Here is a 26,648-nt window from a genome sequence, read left to right as displayed (position 1 = left end):
TGAGTAAAAAACTACTTTTTGCATTTGCAAGATTTAAAAAAGCATATGTTTCGAGTAAAACTCCCAAAGATGCATTATTTCAGGCATTATTAGCCATTTTTCATATGTGGTGTAGGAGTTATGTTTAAATAACTGTCATATTGAGTGTTACAGTATACAGTCATATTGAGTAAAACCTCATTTTTGTATTTGCAAACCATAGAAAAACAACTGTATCTAGTAAAACTCACATGTATTCAATATCACAGGCATTTTTAGACTTTTTGCACGTTTGGATTAGGAATTATGTTTGAATACATTTTTATTGCTTTTTTCGCATTATCTCAGGATTCTAAGTACATTACTGTCAAATTGACTAACAAATCAAATTTTGTTTTTGCAAACCTTACCAAATGTTTTTTTTCTGGAAAACTCTCGAAGATGCATTTCTTCAGGCATTATTAGACATTTTGCATGTGTATTTTTGGAGTTATGTTTCAAAAACTGTCATTTTGAGTGTGACCAATATGAGGCCAGTAAAATCTAATATTTGTATTTGTGATTCTTTCCAAAATACCTGATTCTGCTAAAATTCACATAAATTCAATATTAAAGGCTTTTTAAGACAAATTTCATATTTGGTTTTGGAGTTATGATTATAAACCTTTCATATTTAGGATGACAGCTACACTGTTAAATTGAATAAAAAAACTAACTTGTGTCTTTGCAAACCTTACAAAAGATCATTTTTCTAGTACAACTAACAAAAAAACATATCTCTAGGCATTATTAGCCATTTTGCATGTGTTGTTTAGAAGTTATGTTTGAATAAATTTGTATTGCTTTTTTCGCATTATCTCAGGAGTCTAAGACTATTATAGTCATATTGAGTAAAAAACTACTTTTTGCATTTGCAAGATTTAAAACAGCATATGTTTCGAGTAAAACTCCCAAAGATGCATTATTTCAGGCATTATTAGCCATTTTTCATGTGTGGTGTAGGAGTTATGTTTAAATAACTGTCATATTGAGTGTTACAGTATACAGTCATATTGAGTAAAACCTCATTTTTGTATTTGCAAACCATTGAAAAACAACTGTATCTAGTAAAACTCACATGTATTCAATATCACAGGCATTTTTAGACATTTTGCACGTTTGGATTAGGAATTATGTTTGAATACATTTGTATTGCTTTTTTCGCATTATCTCAGGATTCTAAGTAAATTACTGTCAAATTGAGTAACAAATCAAATTATGTTTTTGCAAACCTTACCAAATGTTTTTTTTCTGGAAAACTCTCGAAGATGCATTTCTTCAGGCATTATTAGAAATTTTGCTGTGTATTTTTGGAGTTATGTTTCAAGAACTGTCATTTTGAGTGTGACCAATATGAGGCCAGTAAAATCTAATATTTGTATTTGTGATTCTTTCCAAAATACCTGATTCTGCTAAAACTCACATAAATTCAATATTAAAGGCTTTTTAAGACAAATTTCATATTTGGTTTTGGAGTTATGATTATAAACCTTTCATATTTAGGATGACAGTTACACTGTTAAATTGAATAAAAAAACTAACTTGTGTCTTTGCAAACCTTACAAAAGATCATTTTTCTAGTAGAGCTAACCAAAATACATATCTCTAGGCATTATTAGCCATTTTGCATGTGTTGTTTAGAAGTTATGTTTGAATACATTTTTATTGCTTTTTTCGCATTATCTCAGGATTCTAAGACTATTATAGTAATATTGAGTAAAAAAACTACTTTTTGCATTTGCAAGATTTAAAAAAGCATATGTTTCGAGTAAAACTCCCAAAGATGCATTATTTCAGGCATTATTAGCCATTTTTCATGTGTGGTGTAGGAGTTATGTTTAAATAACTGTCATATTGAGTGTTACAGTATACAGTTATATTGAGTAAAACCTCATTTTTGTATTTGCAAACCATTGAAAAACAACTGTATCTAGTAAAACTCACATGTATTCAATATCACAGGCATTTTTAGACATTTTGCACGTTTGGATTAGGAATTATGTTTGAATACATTTTTATTGCTTTTTTCGCATTATCTCAGGATTCTAAGTACATTACTGTCAAATTGACTAACAAATCAAATTTTGTTTTTGCAAACCTTACCAAATGTTTTTTTTCTGGAAAACTCTCGAAGATGCATTTCTTCAGGCATTATTAGACATTTTGCATGTGTATTTTTGGAGTTATGTTTCAAAAACTGTCATTTTGAGTGTGACCAATATGAGGCCAGTAAAATCTAATATTTGTATTTGTGATTCTTTCCAAAATACCTGATTCTGCTAAAACTCACAAAAATTCAATATCAAAGACTTTTTAAGACAAATTTCATATTTGGTTTTGGAGTTATGATTATAAACCTTTCATATTTAGGATGACAGCTACACTGTTAAATTGAATAAAAAAACTAACTTGTGTCTTTGCAAACCTTACAAAAGATCATTTTTCTAGTACAACTAACAAAAAACATATCTCTAGGCATTATTAGCCATTTTGCATGTGTTGTTTAGAAGTTATGTTTGAATAAATTTGTATTGCTTTTTTCGCATTATCTCAGGAGTCTAAGACTATTATAGTCATATTGAGTAAAAAAACTACTTTTTGCATTTGCAAGATTTAAAAAAGCATATGTTTCGAGTGAAACTCCCAAAGATGCATTATTTCAGGCATTATTAGCCATTTTTCATGTGTGGTGTAGGAGTTATGTTTAAATAACTGTCATATTGAGTGTTACAGTATACAGTCATATTGAGTAAAACCTCATTTTTGTATTTGCAAACCATTGAAAAACAACTGTATCTAGTAAAACTCACATGTATTCAATATCACAGGCATTTTTAGACATTTTGCACGTTTGGATTAGGAATTATGTTTGAATACATTTGTATTTCTTTTTTCGCATTATCTCAGGATTCTAAGTACATGACTGTCAAATTGAGTAACAAATCAAATTTTGTTTTTGCAAACCTTACCAGATGTTTTTTTTTTTTCAGGAAAACTCTCGAAGATGCATTTCTTCAGGCATTATGAGACATTTTGCATGTGTATTTTTGGAGTTATGTTTCAAAAACTGTCATTTTGAGTGTGACCAATATGAGGCCAGTAAAATCTAATATTTGTATTTGTGATTCTTTCCAAAATACCTGATTCTGCTAAAACTCACATAAATTCAATATTAAAGGCTTTTTAAGACAAATGTCATATTTGGTTTTGGAGTTATGATTATAAACCTTTCATATTTAGGATGACAGTTACACTGTTAAATTGAATAAAAAAACTAACTTGTGTCTTTGCAAACCTTACAAAAGATCATATTTCTAGTACAACTAACAAAAAAACATATCTCTAGGCATTATTAGCCATTTTGCATGTGTTGTTTAGAAGTTATGTTTGAATACATTTTTATTGCTTTTTTCGCATTATCTCAGGAGTCTAAGACTATAATAGTCATATTGAGTAAAAAACTACTTTTTGCATTTGCAAGATTTAAAAAAGCATATGTTTCGAGTAAAACTCCCAAAGATGCATTATTTCAGGCATTATTAGCCATTTTTCATGTGTGGTGTAGGAGTTATGTTTAAATAACTGTCATATTGAGTGTTACAGTATACAGTCATATTGATTAAAACCTCATTTTTGTATTTGCAAACCATTGAAAAACAACTGTATCTAGTAAAACTCACATGTATTCAATATCACAGGCATTTTTAGACATTTTGCACGTTTGGATTAGGAATTATGTTTGAAGACATTTTTATTGCTTTTTTCGCATTATCTCAGGATTCTAAGTACATTACTGTCAAATTGAGTAACAAATCAAATTTTGTTTTTGCAAACCTTACCAAATGTTTTTTTTCTGGAAAACTCTCGAAGATGCATTTCTTCAGGCATTATTAGACATTTTGCATGTGTATTTTTGGAGTTATGTTTCAAAAACTGTCATTTTGAGTGTGACCAATATGAGTTCAGTAAAATCTAATATTTGTATTTGTGATTCTTTCCAAAATACCTTATTCTGCTAAAACTTACATAAATTCAATATTAAAGGCTTTTTAAGACAAATGTCATATTTGGTTTTGGAGTTATGATTATAAACCTTTCATATTTAGTATGACAGTTACACTGTTATATTGAATAAAAAAACTAACTTGTGTCTTTGCAAACCTTACAAAAGATAATTTTTCTAGTACAACTAACCAAAATACATATCTCTAGGCATTATTAGCCATTTTGCATGTGTTGTTTAGAAGTTATGTTTGAATACATTTTTATTGCTTTTTTCGCATTATCTCAGGATTCTAAGACTATAATAGTCATATTGAGTAAAAAACTACTTTTTGCATTTGCAAGATTTAAAAAAGCATATGTTTCGAGTAAAACTCCCAAAGATGCATTATTTCAGGCATTATTAGCCATTTTTCATGTGTGGTGTAGGAGTTATGTTTAAATAACTGTCATATTGAGTGTTACAGTATACAGTCATATTGAGTAAAACCTCATTTTTGTATTTGCAAACCATTGAAAAACAACTGTATCTAGTAAAACTCACATGTATTCAATATCACAGGCATTTTTACACATTTTGCACGTTTGGATTAGAAATTATGTTTGAATACATTTGTATTTCCTTTTTAGCATTATCTCAGGATTCTAAGTATATGACTGTCAAATTGAGTAACAAATCAAATTTTGTTTTTGCAAACCTTACCAGATGTTTTTTTTTTTTCAGGAAAACTCTCGAAGATGCATTTCTTCAGGCATTATTAGACATTTTGCATGTGTATTTTTGGAGTTATATTTCCAAAACTGTCATTTTGAGTGTGACCAATATGAGGCCAGTAAAATCTAATATTTGTATTCGTGATTCTTTCCAAAATACCTGATTCTGCTAAAACTCACATAAATTCAATATCAAAGGCTTTTTAAGACAAATTTCATATTTGGTTTTGGAGTTATGATTATAAACCTTTCATATTTAGGATGACAGTTACACTGTTAAATTGAATAACAAAACTAACTTGTGTCTCTGCAAACCTTACAAAAGATCATATTTCTAGTACAACTAACAAAAAAACATATCTCTAGGCATTATTAGCCATTTTGCATGTGTTGTTTAGAAGTTATGTTTGAATAAATTTTTATTGCTTTTTTCGCATTATCTCAGGAGTCTAAGACTATAATAGTCATATTGAGTAAAAAACTACTTTTTGCATTTGCAAGATTTAAAAAAGCATATGTTTCGAGTAAAACTCCCAAAGATGCATTATTTCAGGCATTATTAGCCATTTTTCATGTGTGGTGTAGGAGTTATGTTTAAATAACTGTCATATTGAGTGTTACAGTATACAGTCATATTGAGTAAAACCTCATTTTTGTATTTGCAAACCATTGAAAAACAACTGTATCTAGTAAAACTCACATGTATTCAATATCACAGGCATTTTTAGACATTTTGCACGTTTGGATTAGGAATTATGTTTGAATACATTTGTATTTCTTTTTTCGCATTATCTCAGGATTCTAAGTACATGACTGTCAAATTGAGTAACAAATCAAATTTTGTTTTTGCAAACCTTACCAGATGTTTTTTTTTTTTCAGGAAAACCCTCGAAGATGCATTTCTTCAGGCATTATGAGACATTTTGCATGTGTATTTTTGGAGTTATGTTTCAAAAACTGTCATTTTGAGTGTGACCAATATGAGGCCAGTAAAATCTAATATTTGTATTTGTGATTCTTTCCAAAATACCTGATTCTGCTAAAACTCACATAAATTCAATATTAAAGGCTTTTTAAGACAAATGTCATATTTGGTTTTGGAGTTATGATTATAAACCTTTCATATTTAGGATGACAGTTACACTGTTATATTGAATAAAAAAAACTAACTTGTGTCTTTGCAAACCTTACAAAAGATCATATTTCTAGTACAACTAACAAAAAAAACATATCTCTAGGCATTATTAGCCATTTTGCATGTGTTGTTTAGAAGTTATGTTTGAATACATTTTTATTGCTTTTTTCGCATTATCTCAGGAGTCTAAGACTATAATAGTCATATTGAGTAAAAAACTACTTTTTGCATTTGCAAGATTTAAAAAAGCATATGTTTCGAGTAAAACTCCCAAAGATGCATTATTTCAGGCATTATTAACCATTTTTCATGTGTGGTGTAGGAGTTATGTTTAAATAACTGTCATATTGAGTGTTACAGTATACAGTCATATTGAGTAAAACCTCATTTTTGTATTTGCAAACCATTGAAAAACAACTGTATCTAGTAAAACTCACTTGTATTCAATATCACAGGCATTTTCAGACATTTTGCACGTTTGGATTAGGAATTATGTTTGAAGACATTTTTATTGCTTTTTTCGCATTATCTCAGGATGCTAAGTACATTACAGTCAAATTGAGTAACAAATCAAATTTTGTTTTTGCAAACCTTACCAAATGTTTTTTTTCTGGAAAACTCTCGAAGATGCATTTCTTCAGGCATTATTAGACATTTTGCATGTGTATTTTTGGAGTTATGTTTCAAAAACTGTCATTTTGAGTGTGACCAATATGAGTTCAGTAAAATCTAATATTTGTATTTGTGATTCTTTCCAAAATACCTGATTCTGCTAAAACTCACATAAATTCAATATTAAAGGCTTTTTAAGACACATGTCATATTTGGTTTTGGAGTTATGATTATAAACCTTTCATATTTAGGATGACAGTTACACTGTTAAATTGAATAAAAAAACTAACTTGTGTCTTTGCAAACCTTACAAAAGATCATATTTCTAGTACAACTAACAAAAAAACATATCTCTAGGCATTATTAGCCATTTTGCATGTGTTGTTTAGAAGTTATGTTTGAATACATTTTTATTGCTTTTTTCGCATTATCTCAGGATTCTAAGTCTATTATAGTCAAATTGAGTAAAAAACAACTTTTTGCATTTGCAAGATTTAAAAAAGCATATGTTTCGAGTAAAACTCCCAAAGATGCATTATTTCAGGCATTATTAGCCATTTTTCATGTGTGGTGTAGGAGTTATGTTTAAATAACTGTCATATTGAGTGTTACAGTATACAGTCATATTGAGTAAAACCTCATTTTTGTATTTGCAAACCATAGAAAAACAACTGTATCTAGTAAAACTCACATGTATTCAATATCACAGGCATTTTTAGACTTTTTGCACGTTTGGATTAGGAATTATGTTTGAATACATTTTAATTGCTTTTTTCGCATTATCTCAGGATTCTAAGTACATTACTGTCAAATTGACTAACAAATCAAATTTTGTTTTTGCAAACCTTACCAAATGTTTTTTTTCTGGAAAACTCTCGAAGATGCATTTCTTCAGGCATTATGAGACATTTTGCATGTGTATTTTTGGAGTTATGTTTCAAAAACTGTCATTTTAAGTGTGACCAATATGAGGCCAGTAAAATCTAATATTTGTATTTGTGATTCTTTCCAAAATACCTGATTCTGCTAAAACTCACATAAATTCAATATTAAAGGCTTTTTAAGACAAATGTCATATTTGGTTTTGGAGTTATGATTATAAACCTTTCATACTTAGGATGACAGTTACACTGTTAAATTGAATAAAAAAACTAACTTGTGTCTTTGCAAACCTTACAAAAGATCATATTTCTAGTACAACTAACAAAAAAACATATCTCTAGGCATTATTAGCCATTTTGCATGTGTTGTTTAGAAGTTATGTTTGAATACATTTTTATTGCTTTTTTCGCATTATCTCAGGAGTCTAAGACTATAATAGTCATATTGAGTAAAAAACTACTTTTTGCATTTGCAAGATTTAAAAAAGCATATGTTTCGAGTAAAACTCCCAAAGATGCATTATTTCAGGCATTATTAGCCATTTTTCATGTGTGGTGTAGGAGTTATGTTTAAATAACTGTCATATTGAGTGTTACAGTATACAGTCATATTGAGTAAAACCTCATTTTTGTATTTGCAAACCATTGAAAAACAACTGTATCTAGTAAAACTCACATGTATTCAATATCACAGGCATTTTTAGACATTTTGCACGTTTGGATTAGGAATTATGTTTGAAGACATTTTAATTGCTTTTTTCGCATTATCTCAGGATTCTAAGTACATGACTGTCAAATTGAGTAACAAATCAAATTTTGTTTTTGCAAACCTTACCAAATGTTTTTTTCTGGAAAACTCTCGAAGATGCATTTCTTCAGGCATTATTAGACATTTTGCATGTGTATTTTTGGAGTTATGTTTCAAAAACTGTCATTTTGAGTGTGACCAATATGAGTTCAGTAAAATCTAATATTTGTATTTGTGATTCTTTCCAAAATACCTTATTCTGCTAAAACTTACATAAATTCAATATTAAAGGCTTTTTAAGACAAATGTCATATTTGGTTTTGGAGTTATGATTATAAACTTTTCATATTTAGTATGACAGTTACACTGTTATATTGAATAAAAAAACTAACTTGTGTCTTTGCAAACCTTACAAAAGATCATTTTTCTAGTACAACTAACCAAAATACATATCTCTAGGCATTATTAGCCATTTTGCATGTGTTGTTTAGAAGTTATATTTGAATACATTTTTATTGCTTTTTTCGCATTATCTCAGGATTCTAAGACTATAATAGTCATATTGAGTAAAAAACTACTTTTTGCATTTGCAAGATTTAAAAAAGCATATGTTTCGAGTAAAACTCCCAGAGATGCATTATTTCAGGCATTATTAGCCATTTTTCATGTGTGGTGTAGGAGTTATGTTTAAATAACTGTCATATTGAGTGTTACAGTATACAGTTATATTGAGTAAAACCTCATTTTTGTATTTGCAAACCATTGAAAAACAACTGTATCTAGTAAAACTCACATGTATTCAATATCACAGGCATTTTTAGACATTTTGCACGTTTGGATTAGAAATTATGTTTGAATACATTTGTATTTCTTTTTTAGCATTATCTCAGGATTCTAAGTATATGACTGTCAAATTGAGTAACAAATCAAATTATGTTTTTGCAAACCTTACCAAATGTTTTTTTTCTGGAAAACTCTCGAAGATGCATTTCTTCAGGCATTATTCGACATTTTGCATGTGTATTTTTGGAGTTATGTTTCAAAAACTGTCATTTTGAGTGTGACCAATATGAGGCCAGTAAAATCTAATATTTGTATTTGTGATTCTTTCCAAAATACCTGATTCTGCTAAAATTCACATAAATTCAATATTAAAGGTTTTTTAAGACACATTTCATATTTGGTTTTGGAGTTATGATTATAAACCTTTCATATTTAGGATGACAGCTACACTGTTAAATTGAATAAAAAGACTAACTTGTGTCTTTGCAAACCTTACAAAAGATCATTTTTCTAGTACAACTAACAAAAAAACATATCTCTAGGCATTATTAGCCATTTTGCATGTGTTGTTTAGAAGTTATGTTTGAATAAATTTGTATTGTTTTTTTTTCGCATTATCTCAGGAGTCTAAGACTATTATAGTCATATTGAGTAAAAAACTACTTTTTGCATTTGCAAGATTTAAAAAAGCATATGTTTCGAGTAAAACTCCCAAAGATGCATTATTTCAGGCATTATTAGCCATTTTTCATGTGTGGTGTAGGAGTTATGTTTAAATAACTGTCACATTGAGTGTTACAGTATACAGTCATATTGAGTAAAACCTCATTTTTGTATTTGCAAACCATAGAAAAACAACTGTATCTAGTAAAACTCACATGTATTCAATATCACAGGCATTTTTAGACTTTTTGCACGTTTGGATTAGGAATTATGTTTGAATACATTTTTATTGCTTTTTTCGCACTATCTCAGGATTCTAAGTACATTACTGTCAAATTGAGTAACAAATCAAATTATGTTTTTGCAAACCTTACCAAATGTTTTTTTTCTGGAAAACTCTCGAAGATGCATTTCTTCAGGCATTATTAGACATTTTGCTGTGTATTTTTGGAGTTATGTTTCAAAAACTGTCATTTTGAGTGTGACCAATATGAGGCCAGTAAAATCTAATATTTGTATTTGTGATTCTTTCCAAAATACCTGATTCTGCTAAAACTCACATAAATTCAATATTAAAGGCTTTTTAAGACAAATTTCATATTTGGTTTTGGAGTTATGATTATAAACCTTTCATATTTAGGATGACAGTTACACTGTTAAATTGAATAAAAAAACTAACTTGTGTCTTTGCAAACCTTACAAAAGATCATATTTCTAGTACAACTATCAAAAAAACACATCTCTAGGCATTATTAGCCATTTTGCATGTGTTGTTTAGAAGTTATGTTTGAATACATTTTTATTGCTTTTTTCGCATTATCTCAGGATTCTAAGACTATTATAGTAATATTGAGTAAAAAACTACTTTTTGCATTTGCAAGATTTAAAAAAGCATATGTTTCGAGTAAAACTCCCAAAGATGCATTATTTCAGGCATTATTAGCCATTTTTCATGTGTGGTGTAGGAGTTATGTTTAAATAACTGTCATATTGAGTGTTACAGTAAAACCTCATTTTTGTATTTGCAAACCATTGAAAAACAACTGTATCTAGTAAAACTCACATGTATTCAATATCACAGGCATTTTTAGACTTTTTGCACGTTTGGATTAGGAATTATGTTTGAATACATTTTTATTGCTTTTTTCGCATTATCTCAGGATTCTAAGTACATTACTGTCAAATTGAGTAACAAATCAAATTTTGTTTTTGCAAACCTTACCAAATGTTTTTTTTTCTGGAAAACTCTCGAAGATGCATTTCTTCAGGCATTATTAGACATTTTGCATGTGTATTTTTGGAGTTATGTTTCAAAAACTGTCATTTTGAGTGTGACCAATATGAGTTCAGTAAAATCTAATATTTGTATTTGTAATTCTTTCCAAAATACCTGATTCTGCTAAAACTCACATAAATTCAATATTAAAGGCTTTTTAAAACAAATTTCATATTTGGTTTTGGAGTTATGATTATAAACCTTTCATATTTAGGATGACAGTTACACTGTTAAATTGAATAAAAAAACTAACTTGTGTCTTTGCAAACCTTACAAAAGATCATATTTCTAGTACAACTAACAAAAAAACATATCTCTAGGCATTATTAGCCATTTTGCATGTGTTGTTTAGAAGTTATGTTTGAATACATTTTTATTGCTTTTTTCGCATTATCTCAGGAGTCTAAGACTATAATAGTCATATTGAGTAAAAAACTACTTTTTGCATTTGCAAGATTTAAAAAAGCATATGTTTCGAGTAAAACTCCCAAAGATGCATTATTTCAGGCATTATTAGCCATTTTTCGTGTGTGGTGTAGGAGTTATGTTTAAATAACTCTCATATTGAGTGTTACAGTATACAGTCATATTGAGTAAAACCTCATTTTTGTATTTGCAAACCATTGAAAAACAACTGTATCTAGTAAAACTCACATGTATTCAATATCACAGGCATTTTTAGACATTTTGCACGTTTGGATTAGGAATTATGTTTGAAGACATTTTTATTGCTTTTTTCGCATTATCTCAGGATTCTAAGTACATTACAGTCAAATTGAGTAATCAAATTTTGTTTTTGCAAACCTTACCAAATGTTTTTTTTCTGGAAAACTCTCGAAGATGCATTTCTTCAGGCATTATTAGACATTTTGCATGTGTATTTTTGGAGTTATGTTTCAAAAACTGTCATTTTGAGTGTGACCAATATGAGTTCAGTAAAATCTAATATTTGTATTTGTGATTCTTTCCAAAATACCTGATTCTGCTAAAACTCACATAAATTCAATATTAAAGGCTTTTTAAGACAAATTTTATATTTGGTTTTGGAGTTATGATTATAAACCTTTCATATTTAGGATGACAGTTACACTGTTAAATTGAATAAAAAAACTAACTTGTGTCTTTGCAAACCTTACAAAAGATCATATTTCTAGTACAACTAACAAAAAAACATATCTCTGGGCATTATTAGCCATTTTGCATGTGTTGTTTAGAAGTTATGTTTGAATACATTTTTATTGCTTTTTTCGCATTATCTCAGGATTCTAAATCTATTCTAGTCAAATTGAGTAAAAAACAACTTTTTGCATTTGCAAGATTTAAAAAAGCATATGTTTCGAGTAAAACTCCCAAAGATGCATTATTTCAGGCATTATTAGCCATTTTTCATGTGTGGTGTAGGAGTTATGTTTAAATAACTGTCATATTGAGTGTTACAGTATACAGTCATATTGAGTAAAACCTCATTTTTGTATTTGCAAACCATAGAAAACAACTGTATCTAGTAAAACTCACATGTATTCAATATCACAGGCATTTTTAGACTTTTTGCACGTTTGGATTAGGAGTTATGTTTGAATACATTTTTATTGCTTTTTTCGCATTATCTCAGGATTCTAAGTACATTACTGTCAAATTGACTAACAAATCAAATTTTGTTTTTGCAAACCTTACCAAATGTTTTTTTTATGGAAAACTCTCGAAGATGCATTTCTTCAGGCATTATTAGACATTTTGCATGTGTATTTTTGGAGTTATGTTTCAAAAACTGTCATTTTGAGTGTGACCAATATGAGGCCAGTAAAATCTAATATTTGTATTTGTGATTCTTTCCAAAATACCTGATTCTGCTAAAATTCACATAAATTCAATATTAAAGGCTTTTTAAGACAAATTTCATATTTGGTTTTGGAGTTATGATTATAAACCTTTCATATTTAGGATGACAGTTACACTGTTAAATTGAATAAAAAAACTAACTTGTGTCTTTGCAAACCTTACAAAAGATCATATTTCTAGTACAACTAACAAAAAAAACATATCTATAGGCATTATTAGCCATTTTGCATGTGTTGTTTAGAAGTTATGTTTGAATACATTTTTATTGCTTTTTTCGCATTATCTCAGGAGTCTAAGACTATAATAGTCATATTGAGTAAAAAACTACTTTTTGCATTTGCAAGATTTAAAAAAGCATATGTTTCGAGTAAAACTCCCAAAGATGCATTATTTCAGGCATTATTAGCCATTTTTCATGTGTGGTGTAGGAGTTATGTTTAAATAACTGTCATATTGAGTGTTACAGTATACAGTCATATTGAGTAAAACCTCATTTTTGTATTTGCAAACCATTGAAAAACAACTGTATCTAGTAAAACTTACATGTATTCAATATCACAGGCATTTTTAGACATTTTGCACGTTTGGATTAGAAATTATGTTTGAATACATTTGTATTTCTTTTTTAGCATTATCTCAGGATTCTAAGTATATGACTGTCAAATTGAGTAACAAATCAAATTTTGTTTTTGCAAACCTTACCAAATGTTTTTTTTCTGGAAAACTCTCGAAGATGCATTTCTTCAGGCATTATTCGACATTTTGCATGTGTATTTTTGGAGTTATGTTTCAAAAACTGTCATTTTGAGTGTGACCAATATGAGGCCAGTAAAATCTAATATTTGTATTTGTGATTCTTTCCAAAATACCTGATTCTGCTAAAATTCACATAAATTCAATATTAAAGGCTTTTTAAGACACATTTCATATTTGGTTTTGGAGTTATGATTATAAACCTTTCATATTTAGGATGACAGCTACACTGTTAAATTGAATAAAAAGACTAACTTGTGTCTTTGCAAACCTTACAAAAGATCATTTTTCTAGTACAACTAACAAAAAAACATATCTCTAGGCATTATTAGCCATTTTGCATGTGTTGTTTAGAAGTTATGTTTGAATAAATTTGTATTGTTTTTTTTCGCATTATCTCAGGAGTCTAAGACTATTATAGTCATATTGAGTAAAAAACTACTTTTTGCATTTGCAAGATTTAAAAAAGCATATGTTTCGAGTAAAACTCCCAAAGATGCATTATTTCAGGCATTATTAGCCATTTTTCATGTGTGGTGTAGGAGTTATGTTTAAATAACTGTCACATTGAGTGTTACAGTATACAGTCATATTGAGTAAAACCTCATTTTTGTATTTGCAAACCATAGAAAAACAACTGTATCTAGTAAAACTCACATGTATTCAATATCACAGGCATTTTTAGACTTTTTGCACGTTTGGATTAGGAATTATGTTTGAATACATTTTTATTGCTTTTTTCGCATTATCTCAGGAGTCTAAGTACATTACTGTCAAATTGAGTAACAAATCAAATTTTGTTTTTGCAAACCTTACCAAATGTTTTTTTTCTGGAAAACTCTCGAAGATGCATTTCTTCAGGCATTATTAGACATTTTGCATGTGTATTTTTGGAGTTATGTTTCAAAAACTGTCATTTTGAGTGTGACCAATATGAGTTCAGTAAAATCTAATATTTGTATTTGTGATTCTTTCCAAAATACCTGATTCTGCTAAAACTCACATAAATTCAATATTAAAGGCTTTTTAAGACAAATTTCATATTTGGTTTTGGAGTTATGATTATAAACCTTTCATATTTAGGATGACAGTTACACTGTTAAATTGAATAAAAAAACTAACTTGTGTCTTTGCAAACCTTATAAAAGATCATATTTCTAGTACAACTAACAAAAAAACATATCTCTAGGCATTATTAGCCATTTTGCATGTGTTGTTTAAAAGTTATGTTTGAATACATTTTTATTGTTTTTTTCGCATTATCTCAGGATTCTAAGTCTATTATAGTCAAATTGAGTAAAAAACAACTTTTTGCATTTGCAAGATTTAAAAAAGCATATGTTTCGAGTAAAACTCCCAAAGATGCATTATTTCAGGCATTATTAGCCATTTTTCATGTGTGGTGTAGGAGTTATGTTTAAATAACTGTCATATTGAGTGTTACAGTATACAGTCATATTGAGTAAAACCTCATTTTTGTATTTGCAAACCATAGAAAAACAACTGTATCTAGTAAAACTCACATGTATTCAATATCACAGGCATTTTTAGACTTTTTGCACGTTTGGATTAGGAATTATGTTTGAATACATTTTTATTGCTTTTTTCGCATTATCTCAGGATTCTAAGTACATTACTGTCAAATTGAGTAACAAATCCAATTTTGTTTTTGCAAACCTTACCAAATGTTTTTTTTTCTGGAAAACTCTCGAATATGCATTTCTTCAGGCATTATTAGACATTTTGCATGTGTATTTTTGGAGTTATGTTTCAAAAACTGTCATTTTGAGTGTGACCAATATGAGTTCAGTAAAATCTAATATTTGTATTTGTGATTCTTTCCAAAATACCTGATTCTGCTAAAACTCACATAAATTCAATATTAAAGACTTTTTAAGACAAATTTCATATTTGGTTTTGGAGTTTTGATTATAAACCTTTCATATTTAGGATGACAGTTACACTGTTAAATTGAATAAAAAAACTAACTTGTGTCTTTGCAAACCTTACAAAAGATCATATTTCTAGTACAACTAACAAAAAAACATATCTCTAGGCATTATTAGCCATTTTGCATGTGTTGTTTAGAAGTTATGTTTGAATACATTTTTATTGCTTTTTTCGCATTATCTCAGGATTTTAAGTCTATTATAGTCAAATTGAGTAAAAAACAACTTTTTGCATTTGCAAGATTTAAAAAAGCATATGTTTCGAGTAAAACTCCCAAAGATGCATTATTTCAGGCATTATTAGCCATTTTTCATGTGTGGTGTAGGAGTTATGTTTAAATAACTGTCATATTGAGTGTTACAGTATACAGTCATATTGAGTAAAACCTCATTTTTGTATTTGCAAACCATTGAAAAACAACTGTATCTAGTAAAACTCACATGTATTCAATATCACAGGCATTTTTAGACATTTTGCACGTTTGGATTAGGAATTATGTTTGAATACATTTTTATTGCTTTTTTCGCATTATCTCAGGATTCTAAGTACATTACAGTCAAATTGAGTAACAAATCAAATTTTGTTTTTGCAAACCTTACCAAATGTTTTTTTTTCTGGAAAACTCTCGAAGATGCATTTCTTCAGGCATTATTAGACATTTTGCATGTGTATTTTTGGAGTTATGTTTCAAAAACTGTCATTTTGAGTGTGACCAATATGAGGCCAGTAAAATCTAATATTTGTATTTGTGATTCTTTCCAAAATACCTGATTCCGCTAAAAGTTACATAAATTCAATATTAAAGGATTTTTAAGACAAATGTCATATTTGGTTTTGGAGTTATGATTATAAACCTTTCATATTTAGTATGAGAGTTACACTGTTATATTGAATAAAAAAACTAACTTGTGTCTTTGCAAACCTTACAAAAGATCATTTTTCTAGTACAACTAACAAAAAAACATATCTCTAGCTATCATTAGCCATTTTGCATGTGTTGTTTAGAAGTTATGTTTGAATACATTTTTATTGCTTTTTTCGCATTATCTCAGGATTTTAAGTCTATTATAGTCAAATTGAGTAAAAAACAACTTTTTGCATTTGCAAGATTTAAAAAAGCATATGTTTCGAGTAAAACTCCCAAAGATGCATTATTTCAGGCATTATTAGCCATTTTTCATGTGTGGTGTAGGAGTTATGTTTAAATAACTGTCATATTGAGTGTTACAGTATACAGTCATATTGAGTAAAACCTCATTTTTGTATTTGCAAACCTTTGAAAAACAACTGTATCTAGTGAAACTCACATGTATTCAATATCACAGGCATTTTTAGACATTTTGCACGTTTGGATTAGGAATTATGTTTGAATACATTTTTATTGCTTTTTTCGCATTATCTCAGGATTCTAAGTACATTACTGTCAAATTGAGTAACAAATCAAATTTTGTTTTTGCAAACCTTACCAAATGTTTTTTTTTCTGGAAAACTCTCGAAGATGCATTTCTTCAGGCATTATTAGACATTTTGCATGTGTATTTTTGGAGTTATTGTTCAAAAACTGTCATTTTGAGTGTGACCAATATGAGTTCAGTAAAATCTAATATTTGTATTTGTGATTCTTTCCAAAATACCTGATTCAACTAAAACTCACATAAATTCAATATTAAAGGCTTTTTAAGACAAATTTCATATTTGGTTTTGGAGTTATGATTATAAACCTTTCATATTTAGGATGACAGTTACACTGTTAAATTGAATAAAAAAACTAACTTGTGTCTTTGCAAACCTTACAAAAGATCATATTTCTAGTACAACTAACAAAAAAACATATCTCTGGGCATTATTAGCCATTTTGCATGTGTTGTTTAGAAGTTATGTTTGAATACATTTTTATTGCTTTTTTCGCATTATCTCAGGATTTTAAGTCTATTATAGTCAAATTGAGTAAAAAACAACTTTTTGCATTTGCAAGATTTAAAAAAGCATATGTTTCGAGTAAAACTCCCAAAGATGCATTATTTCAGGCATTATTAGCCATTTTTCATGTGTGGTGTAGGAGTTATGTTTAAATAACTGTCATATTGAGTGTTACAGTATACAGTCATATCGAGTAAAACCTCATTTTTGTATTTGCAAACCTTTGAAAAACAACTGTATCTAGTAAAACTCACATGTATTCAATATCACAGGCATTTTTAGACATTTTGCACGTTTGGATTAGGAATTATGTTTGAATACATTTTTATTGCTTTTTTCGCATTATCTCAGGATTCTAAGTACATTACTGTCAAATTGAGTAACAAATCAAATTTTCTTTTTGCAAACCTTACCAAATGTTTTTTTTTCTGGAAAACTCTCGAAGATGCATTTCTTCAGGCATTATTAGACATTTTGCATGTGTATTTTTGGAGTTATTGTTCAAAAACTGTCATTTTGAGTGTGACCAATATGAGTTCAGTAAAATCTAATATTTGTATTTGTGATTCTTTCCAAAATACCTGATTCAACTAAAACTCACATAAATTCAATATTAAAGGCTTTTTAAGACAAATTTCATATTTGGTTTTGGAGTTATGATTATAAACCTTTCATATTTAGGATGACAGTTACACTGTTAAATTGAATAAAAAAACTAACTTGTGTCTTTGCAAACCTTACAAAAGATCATATTTCTAGTACAACTAACAAAAAAACATATCTCTAGGCATTATTAGCCATTTTGCATGCGTTGTTTAGAAGTTATGTTTGAATACATTTTTATTGCTTTTTTCGCATTATCTCAGGATTTTAAGTCTATTATAGTCAAATTGAGTAAAAAACAACTTTTTGCATTTGCAAGATTTAAAAAAGCATATGTTTCGAGTAAAACTCCCAAAGATGCATTATTTCAGGCATTATTAGCCATTTTTCATGTGTGGTGTAGGAGTTATGTTTAAATAACTGTCATATTGAGTGTTACAGTATACAGTCATATTGAGTAAAACCTCATTTTTGTATTTGCAAACCATTGAAAAACAACTGTATCTAGTAAAACTCACATGTATTCAATATCACAGGCATTTTTAGACATTTTGCACGTTTGGATTAGGAATTATGTTTGAATACATTTTTATTGCTTTTTTCGCATTATCTCAGGATTCTAAGTACATTACAGTCAAATTGAGTAACAAATCAAATTTTGTTTTTGCAAACCTTACCAAATGTTTTTTTTTCTGGAAAACTCTCGAAGATGCATTTCTTCAGGCATTATTAGACATTTCGCATGTGTATTTTTGGAGTTATTGTTCAAAAACTGTCATTTTGAGTGTGACCAATATGAGTTCAGTAAAATCTAATATTTGTATTTGTGATTCTTTCCAAAATACCTGATTCTGCTAAAACTCACATAAATTCAATATTAAAGGCTTTTTAAGACAAATTTCATATTTGGTTTTGGAGTTATGATTATAAACCTTTCATATTTAGGATGACAGTTACACTGTTAAATTGAATAAAAAAACTAACTTGTGTCTTTGCAAACCTTACAAAAGATCATATTTCTAGTACAACTAACAAAAAAACATATCACTAGGCATTATTAGCCATTTTGCATGTGTTGTTTAGAAGTTATGTTTGAATACATTTGTATTGCTTTTTTCGCATTATCTCAGGATTTTAAGTCTATTATAGTCAAATTGAGTAAAAAACAACTTTTTGCATTTGCAAGATTTAAAAAAGCATATGTTTCGAGTAAAACTCCCAAAGATGCATTATTTCAGGCATTATTAGCCATTTTTCATGTGTGGTGTAGGAGTTATGTTTAAATAACTGTCATATTGAGTCTTACAGTAAACAGTTATATTGAGTAAAACCTCATTTTTGTATTTGCAAACCATTGAAAAACAACTGTATCTAGTAAAACTCACATGTATTCAATATCACAGGCATTTTTAGACATTTTGCACGTTTGGATTATGAATTATGTTTGAATACATTGTTATTGCTTTTTTCGCATTATCTCAGGATTCTAAGTACATTACTGTCAAATTGAGTAACAAATCAAATTTTGTTTTTGCAAACCTTACCAAATGTTTTTTTTTCAGGAAAACTCTCGAAGATGCATTTCTTCAGGCATTATTAGACATTTTGCATGTGTATTTTTGGAGTTATGTTTCAAAAACTGTCATTTTGAGTGTGACCAATATGAGTTCAGTAAAATCTAATATTTGTATTTGTGATTCTTTCCAAAATACCTTATTCTGCTAAAACTTACATAAATTCAATATTAAAGGCTTTTTAAGACAGATTTCATATTTGGTTTTGGAGTTATGATTATAAACCTTTCATATTTAGTATGACAGTAACACTGTTATATTGAATAAAAAAACTAACTTGTGTCTTTGCAAACCTTACAAAAGATAATGTTTCTAGTACAACTAACAAAAAAACATATCTCTAGGCATTATTAGCCATTTTTCATGTGTGGTGTAGGAGTTATGTTTAAATAACTGTCATATTGAGTGTTACAGTATACAGTCATATTGAGTAAAACCTCATTTTTGTATTTGCAAACCATAGAAAAACAACTGTATCTAGTAAAACTCACATGTATTCAATATCACAGGCATTTTTAGACATTTTGCACGTTTGGATTAGGAATTATGTTTGACATTTTTATTGCTTTTTTCGCATTATCTCAGGATTCTAAGTACATTACTGTCAAATTGAGTAACAAATCAAATTTTGTTTTTGCAAACCTTACCAAATGTTTTTTTTCTGGAAAACTCTCGAAGATGCATTTCTTCAGGCATTATTAGACATTTTGCATGTGTATTTTTGGAGTTATGTTTCAAAAACTGTCATTTTGAGTGTGACCAATATGAGGCCAGTAAAATCTAATATTTGTATTTGTGATTCTTTCCAAAATACCTGATTCTGCTAAAACTCACATAAATTCAATATTAAAGGCTTTTTAAGACAAATTTCAAATTTGGTTTTGGAGTTATGATTATAAACCTTTCATATTTAGTATGACAGTTACACAGTTATATTGAATAAAAAAACTAACTTGTGTCTTTGCAAACCTTACAAAAGATCATTTCTCTAGTACAACTAACAAAAAAACATATCTCTAGGCATTGTTAGCCATTTTGCATGTGTTGTTTAGAAGTTATGTTTGAATACATTTTTATTGCTTTTTTCGCATTTTCTCAGGATTCTAAGACTATTATAGTCATATTGAGTAAAAAAACTACTTTTTGCATTTGCAAAATTTAAAAAAGCATATGTTTCGAGTAAAACTCCCAAAGATGCATTATTTCAGGCATTATTAGCCATTTTTCATGTGTGGTGTAGGAGTTATGTTTAAATAACTGTCATATTGAGTGTTACAGTATACAGTCATATTGAGTAAAACCCATTTTTTGTATTTGCAAACCATTGAAAAACAACTGTATCTAGTAAAACTCACATGTATTCAATATCACAGGCATTTTTAGACAGTTTGCACGTTTGGATTAGGAATTATGTTTGAATACATTTTTATTGCTTTTTTCGCATTATCTCAGGATTCTAAGTACATTACTGTCAAATTGAGTAACAAATCAAATTTTGTTTTTGCAAACCTTACCAAATGTTTTTTTTCAGGAAAACTCTCGAAGATGCATTTCTATAGGCATTATTAGACATTTTGCATGTGTATTTTTGGAGTTATGTTTCAAAAACTGTCATTTTGAGTGTGACCAATATGAGGCCAGTAAAATCTAATATTTGTATTTGTGATTCTTTCCAAAATACCTGATTCTGCTAAAACTCACATAAATTCAATATTAGAGTTTTTTTTAAGACGAATTTCATATTTGGTTTTGGAGTTATGATTATAAACCTTTCATATTTAGTATGACAGTTACGCTGTTATATTGAAAAAAAAACAACTAACTTATGTCTTTGCAAACCTTACAAAAGATATTTTTTGTAGTACAACTAACAAAAAAACATATCTCTAGGCATTATTAGCCATTTTGCATGTGTTGTTTAGAAGTTATGTTTGAATACATTTTTATTGCTTTTTTCGCATTATCTCAGGATTCTAAGACTATTATAGTCATATTGAGTAAAAAACTACTTTTTGCATTTGCAAGATTTAAAAAAGCATATGTTTCGAGTAAAACTCCCAAAGATGCATTATTTCAGGCATTATTAGCCATTTTTCATGTGTGGTGTAGGAGTTATGTTTAAATAACTGTCATATTGAGTGTTACAGTATACAGTCATATTGAGTAAAACCTCATTTTTGTATTTGCAAACCATTGAAAAACAACTTTATCTAGTAAAACTCACATGTATTCAATATCACAGGCATTTTTAGACATTTTGCACGTTTGGATTAGGAATTATGTTTGAATACATTTTTATTGCTTTTTTCGCATTATCTCAGGATTCTAAGTACAGTACTGTCAAATTGAGTAACAAATCAAATTTTGTTTTTGCAAACCTTAGCAAATTTTTTTTCAGGAAAACTCTCGAAGATGCATTTCTTCAGGCATTATTAGACATTTTGCATGTGTATTTTTGGAGTTATGTTTCAAAAACTGTCATTTTGAGTGTGACCAATATGAGGCCAGTAAAATCTAATATTTGTATTTGTGATTCTTTCCAAAATACCTGATTCTGCTAAAATTCACATAAATTCAATATTAAAGGCTTTTTAAGACAAATTTCATATTTGGTTTTGGAGTTATGATTATAAACCTTTCATATTTAGGATGACAGTTACACTGTTAAATTGAATAAAAAAACTAACTTGTGTCTTTGCAAACCATACAAATGATCATATTTCTAGTACAACTAACAAAAAAACATATCTATAGGCATTATTAGCCATTTTGCATGTGTTGTTTAGAAGTTATGTTTGAATAAATTTTTATTGCTTTTTTCGCATTATCTCAGGAGTCTAAGACTATAATAGTCATATTGAGTAAAAAACTACTTTTTGCATTTGCAAGATTTAAAAAAGCATATGTTTCGAGTAAAACTCCCAAAGATGCATTATTTCAGGCATTATTAGCCATTTTTCATGTGTGGTGTAGGAGTTATGTTTAAATAACTGTCATATTGAGTGTTACAGTATACAGTCATATTGAGTAAAACCTCATTTTTGTATTTGCAAACCATTGAAAAACAACTGTATCTAGTAAAACTCACATGTATTCAATATCACAGGCAATTTTAGACATTTTGCACGTTTGGATTAGGAATTATGTTTGAAGACATTTTTATTGCTTTTTTCGCATTATCTCAGGATTCTAAGTACATTACAGTCAAATTGAGTAACAAATCAAATTTTGTTTTTGCAAACCTTACCAAATGTTTTTTTTCTGGAAAACTCTCGAAGATGCATTATTTCAGGCATTATTAGCCATTTTTCATGTGTGGTGTAGGAGTTATGTTTAAATAACTGTCATATTGAGTGTTACAGTATACAGTCATATTGAGTAAAACCTCATTTTTGTATTTGCAAACCATTGAAAAACAACTGTATCTAGTAAAACTCACATGTATTCAATATCATAGGCATTTTTAGACTTTTTGCACGTTTGGATTAGGAATTATGTTTGAATACATTTTTATTGCTTTTTTCGCATTATCTCAGGATTCTAAGTACCTTACTGTCAAATTGAGTAACAAATCAAATTTTGTTTTTGCAAACCTTACCAAATGTTTTTTTTCTGGAAAACTCTTGAAGATGCATTTCTTCAGGCATTATTAGACATTTTGCATGTGTATTTTTGGAGTTATGTTTCAAAAACTGTCATTTTGAGTGTGACCAATATGAGTTCAGTAAAATCTAATATTTGTATTTGTGATTCTTTCCAAAATACCTGATTCTGCTAAAACTCACATACATTCAATATTAAAGGCTTTTTAAGACAAATTTCATATTTGGTTTTGGAGTTATGATTATAAACCTTTCATATTTAGGATGACAGTTACACTGTTAAATTGAATAAAAAAACTAACTTGTGTCTTTGCAAACCTTACAAAAGATCATATTTCTAGTACAACTAACAAAAAAACATATCTCTAGGCATTATTAGCCATTTTTCATGTGTGGTGTAGGAGTTATGTTTAAATAACTGTCATATTGAGTGTTACAGTATACAGTCATATTGAGTAAAACCTCATTTTTGTATTTGCAAACCATAGAAAAACAACTGTATCTAGTAAAACTCACATGTATTCAATATCACAGGCATTTTTAGACATTTTGCACGTTTGGATTAGGAATTATGTTTGACATTTTTATTGCTTTTTTCGCATTATCTCAGGATTCTAAGTACATTACTGTCAAATTGAGTAACAAATCAAATTTTGTTTTTGCAAACCTTACCAAATGTTTTTTTTCTGGAAAACTCTCGAAGATGCATTTCTTCAGGCATTATTAGACATTTTGCATGTGTATTTTTGGAGTTATGTTTCAAAAACTGTCATTTTGAGTGTGACCAATATGAGGCCAGTAAAATCTAATATTTGTATTTGTGATTCTTTCCAAAATACCTGATTCTGCTAAAACTCACATAAATTCAATATTAAAGGCTTTTTAAGACAAATTTCAAATTTGGTTTTGGAGTTATGATTATAAACCTTTCATATTTAGTATGACAGTTACACAGTTATATTGAATAAAAAAACTAACTTGTGTCTTTGCAAACCTTACAAAAGATCATTTCTCTAGTACAACTAACAAAAAAACATATCTCTAGGCATTGTTAGCCATTTTGCATGTGTTGTTTAGAAGTTATGTTTGAATACATTTTTATTGCTTTTTTCGCATTATCTCAGGATTCTAAGACTATTATAGTCATATTGAGTAAAAAAACTACTTTTTGCATTTGCAAAATTTAAAAAAGCATATGTTTCGAGTAAAACTCCCAAAGATGCATTATTTCAGGCATTATTAGCCATTTTTCATGTGTGGTGTAGGAGTTATGTTTAAATAACTGTCATATTGAGTGTTACAGTATACAGTCATATTGAGTAAAACCCATTTTTTGTATTTGCAAACCATTGAAAAACAACTGTATCTAGTAAAACTCACATGTATTCAATATCACAGGCATTTTTAGACATTTTGCACGTTTGGATTAGGAATTATGTTTGAATACATTTTTATTGCTTTTTTCGCATTATCTCAGGATTCTAAGTACATTACTGTCAAATTGAGTAACAAATCAAATTTTGTTTTTGCAAACCTTACCAAATGTTTTTTTTCAGGAAAACTCTCGAAGATGCATTTCTATAGGCATTATTAGACATTTTGCATGTGTATTTTTGGAGTTATGTTTCAAAAACTGTCATTTTGAGTGTGACCAATATGAGGCCAGTAAAATCTAATATTTGTATTTGTGATTCTTTCCAAAATACCTGATTCTGCTAAAACTCACATAAATTCAATATTAGAGTTTTTTTTAAGACGAATTTCATATTTGGTTTTGGAGTTATGATTATAAACCTTTCATATTTAGTATGACAGTTACGCTGTTATATTGAAAAAAAAAACAACTAACTTGTGTCTTTGCAAACCTTACAAAAGATATTTTTTCTAGTACAACTAACAAAAAAACATATCTCTAGGCATTATTAGCCATTTTGCATGTGTTGTTTAGAAGTTATGTTTGAATACATTTTTATTGCTTTTTTCGCATTATCTCAGGATTCTAAGACTATTATAGTCATATTGAGTAAAAAACTACTTTTTGCATTTGCAAGATTTAAAAAAGCATATGTTTCGAGTAAAACTCCCAAAGATGCATTATTTCAGGCATTATTAGCCATTTTTCATGTGTGGTGTAGGAGTTATGTTTAAATAACTGTCATATTGAGTGTTACAGTATACAGTCATATTGAGTAAAACCTCATTTTTGTATTTGCAAACCATTGAAAAACAACTTTATCTAGTAAAACTCACATGTATTCAATATCACAGGCATTTTTAGACATTTTGCACGTTTGGATTAGGAATTATGTTTGAATACATTTTTATTGCTTTTTTCGCATTATCTCAGGATTCTAAGTACAGTACTGTCAAATTGAGTAACAAATCAAATTTTGTTTTTGCAAACCTTAGCAAATTTTTTTTCAGGAAAACTCTCGAAGATGCATTTCTTCAGGCATTATTAGACATTTTGCATGTGTATTTTTGGAGTTATGTTTCAAAAACTGTCATTTTGAGTGTGACCAATATGAGTTCAGTAAAATCTAATATTTGTATTTGTGATTCTTTCCAAAATACCTGATTCTGCTAAAATTCACATAAATTCAATATTAAAGGCTTTTTAAGACAAATTTCATATTTGGTTTTGGAGTTATGATTATAAACCTTTCATATTTAGGATGACAGTTACACTGTTAAATTGAATAAAAAAACTAACTTGTGTCTTTGCAAACCTTACAAAAGATCATATTTCTAGTACAACTAACAAAAAAACATATCTATAGGCATTATTAGCCATTTTGCATGTGTTGTTTAGAAGTTATGTTTGAATAAATTTTTATTGCTTTTTTCGCATTATCTCAGGAGTCTAAGACTATAATAGTCATATTGAGTAAAAAACTACTTTTTGCATTTGCAAGATTTAAAAAAGCATATGTTTCGAGTAAAACTCCCAAAGATGCATTATTTCAGGCATTATTAGCCATTTTTCATGTGTGGTGTAGGAGTTATGTTTAAATAACTGTCATATTGAGTGTTACAGTATACAGTCATATTGAGTAAAACCTCATTTTTGTATTTGCAAACCATTGAAAAACAACTGTATCTAGTAAAACTCACATGTATTCAATATCACAGGCAATTTTAGACATTTTGCACGTTTGGATTAGGAATTATGTTTGAAGACATTTTTATTGCTTTTTTTCGCATTATCTCAGGATTCTAAGTACATTACAGTCAAATTGAGTAACAAATCAAATTTTGTTTTTGCAAACCTTACCAAATGTTTTTTTTCTGGAAAACTCTCGAAGATGCATTATTTCAGGCATTATTAGCCATTTTTCATGTGTGGTGTAGGAGTTATGTTTAAATAACTGTCATATTGAGTGTTACAGTATACAGTCATATTGAGTAAAACCTCATTTTTGTATTTGCAAACCATTGAAAAACAACTGTATCTAGTAAAACTTACATGTATTCAATATCACAGGCATTTTTAGACATTTTGCACGTTTGGATTAGGAATTATGTTTGAATACATTTTTATTGCTTTTTTCGCATTATCTCAGGATCCTAAGTAC

Source organism: Nerophis ophidion, linkage group LG14 (assembly GCF_033978795.1).
Source record: "Nerophis ophidion isolate RoL-2023_Sa linkage group LG14, RoL_Noph_v1.0, whole genome shotgun sequence".
NCBI lineage: Eukaryota > Metazoa > Chordata > Actinopteri > Syngnathiformes > Syngnathidae > Nerophis > Nerophis ophidion.
The sequence above is the reverse complement of the archived record's forward strand: the minus strand, read 5'-3'. Positions refer to the sequence as shown.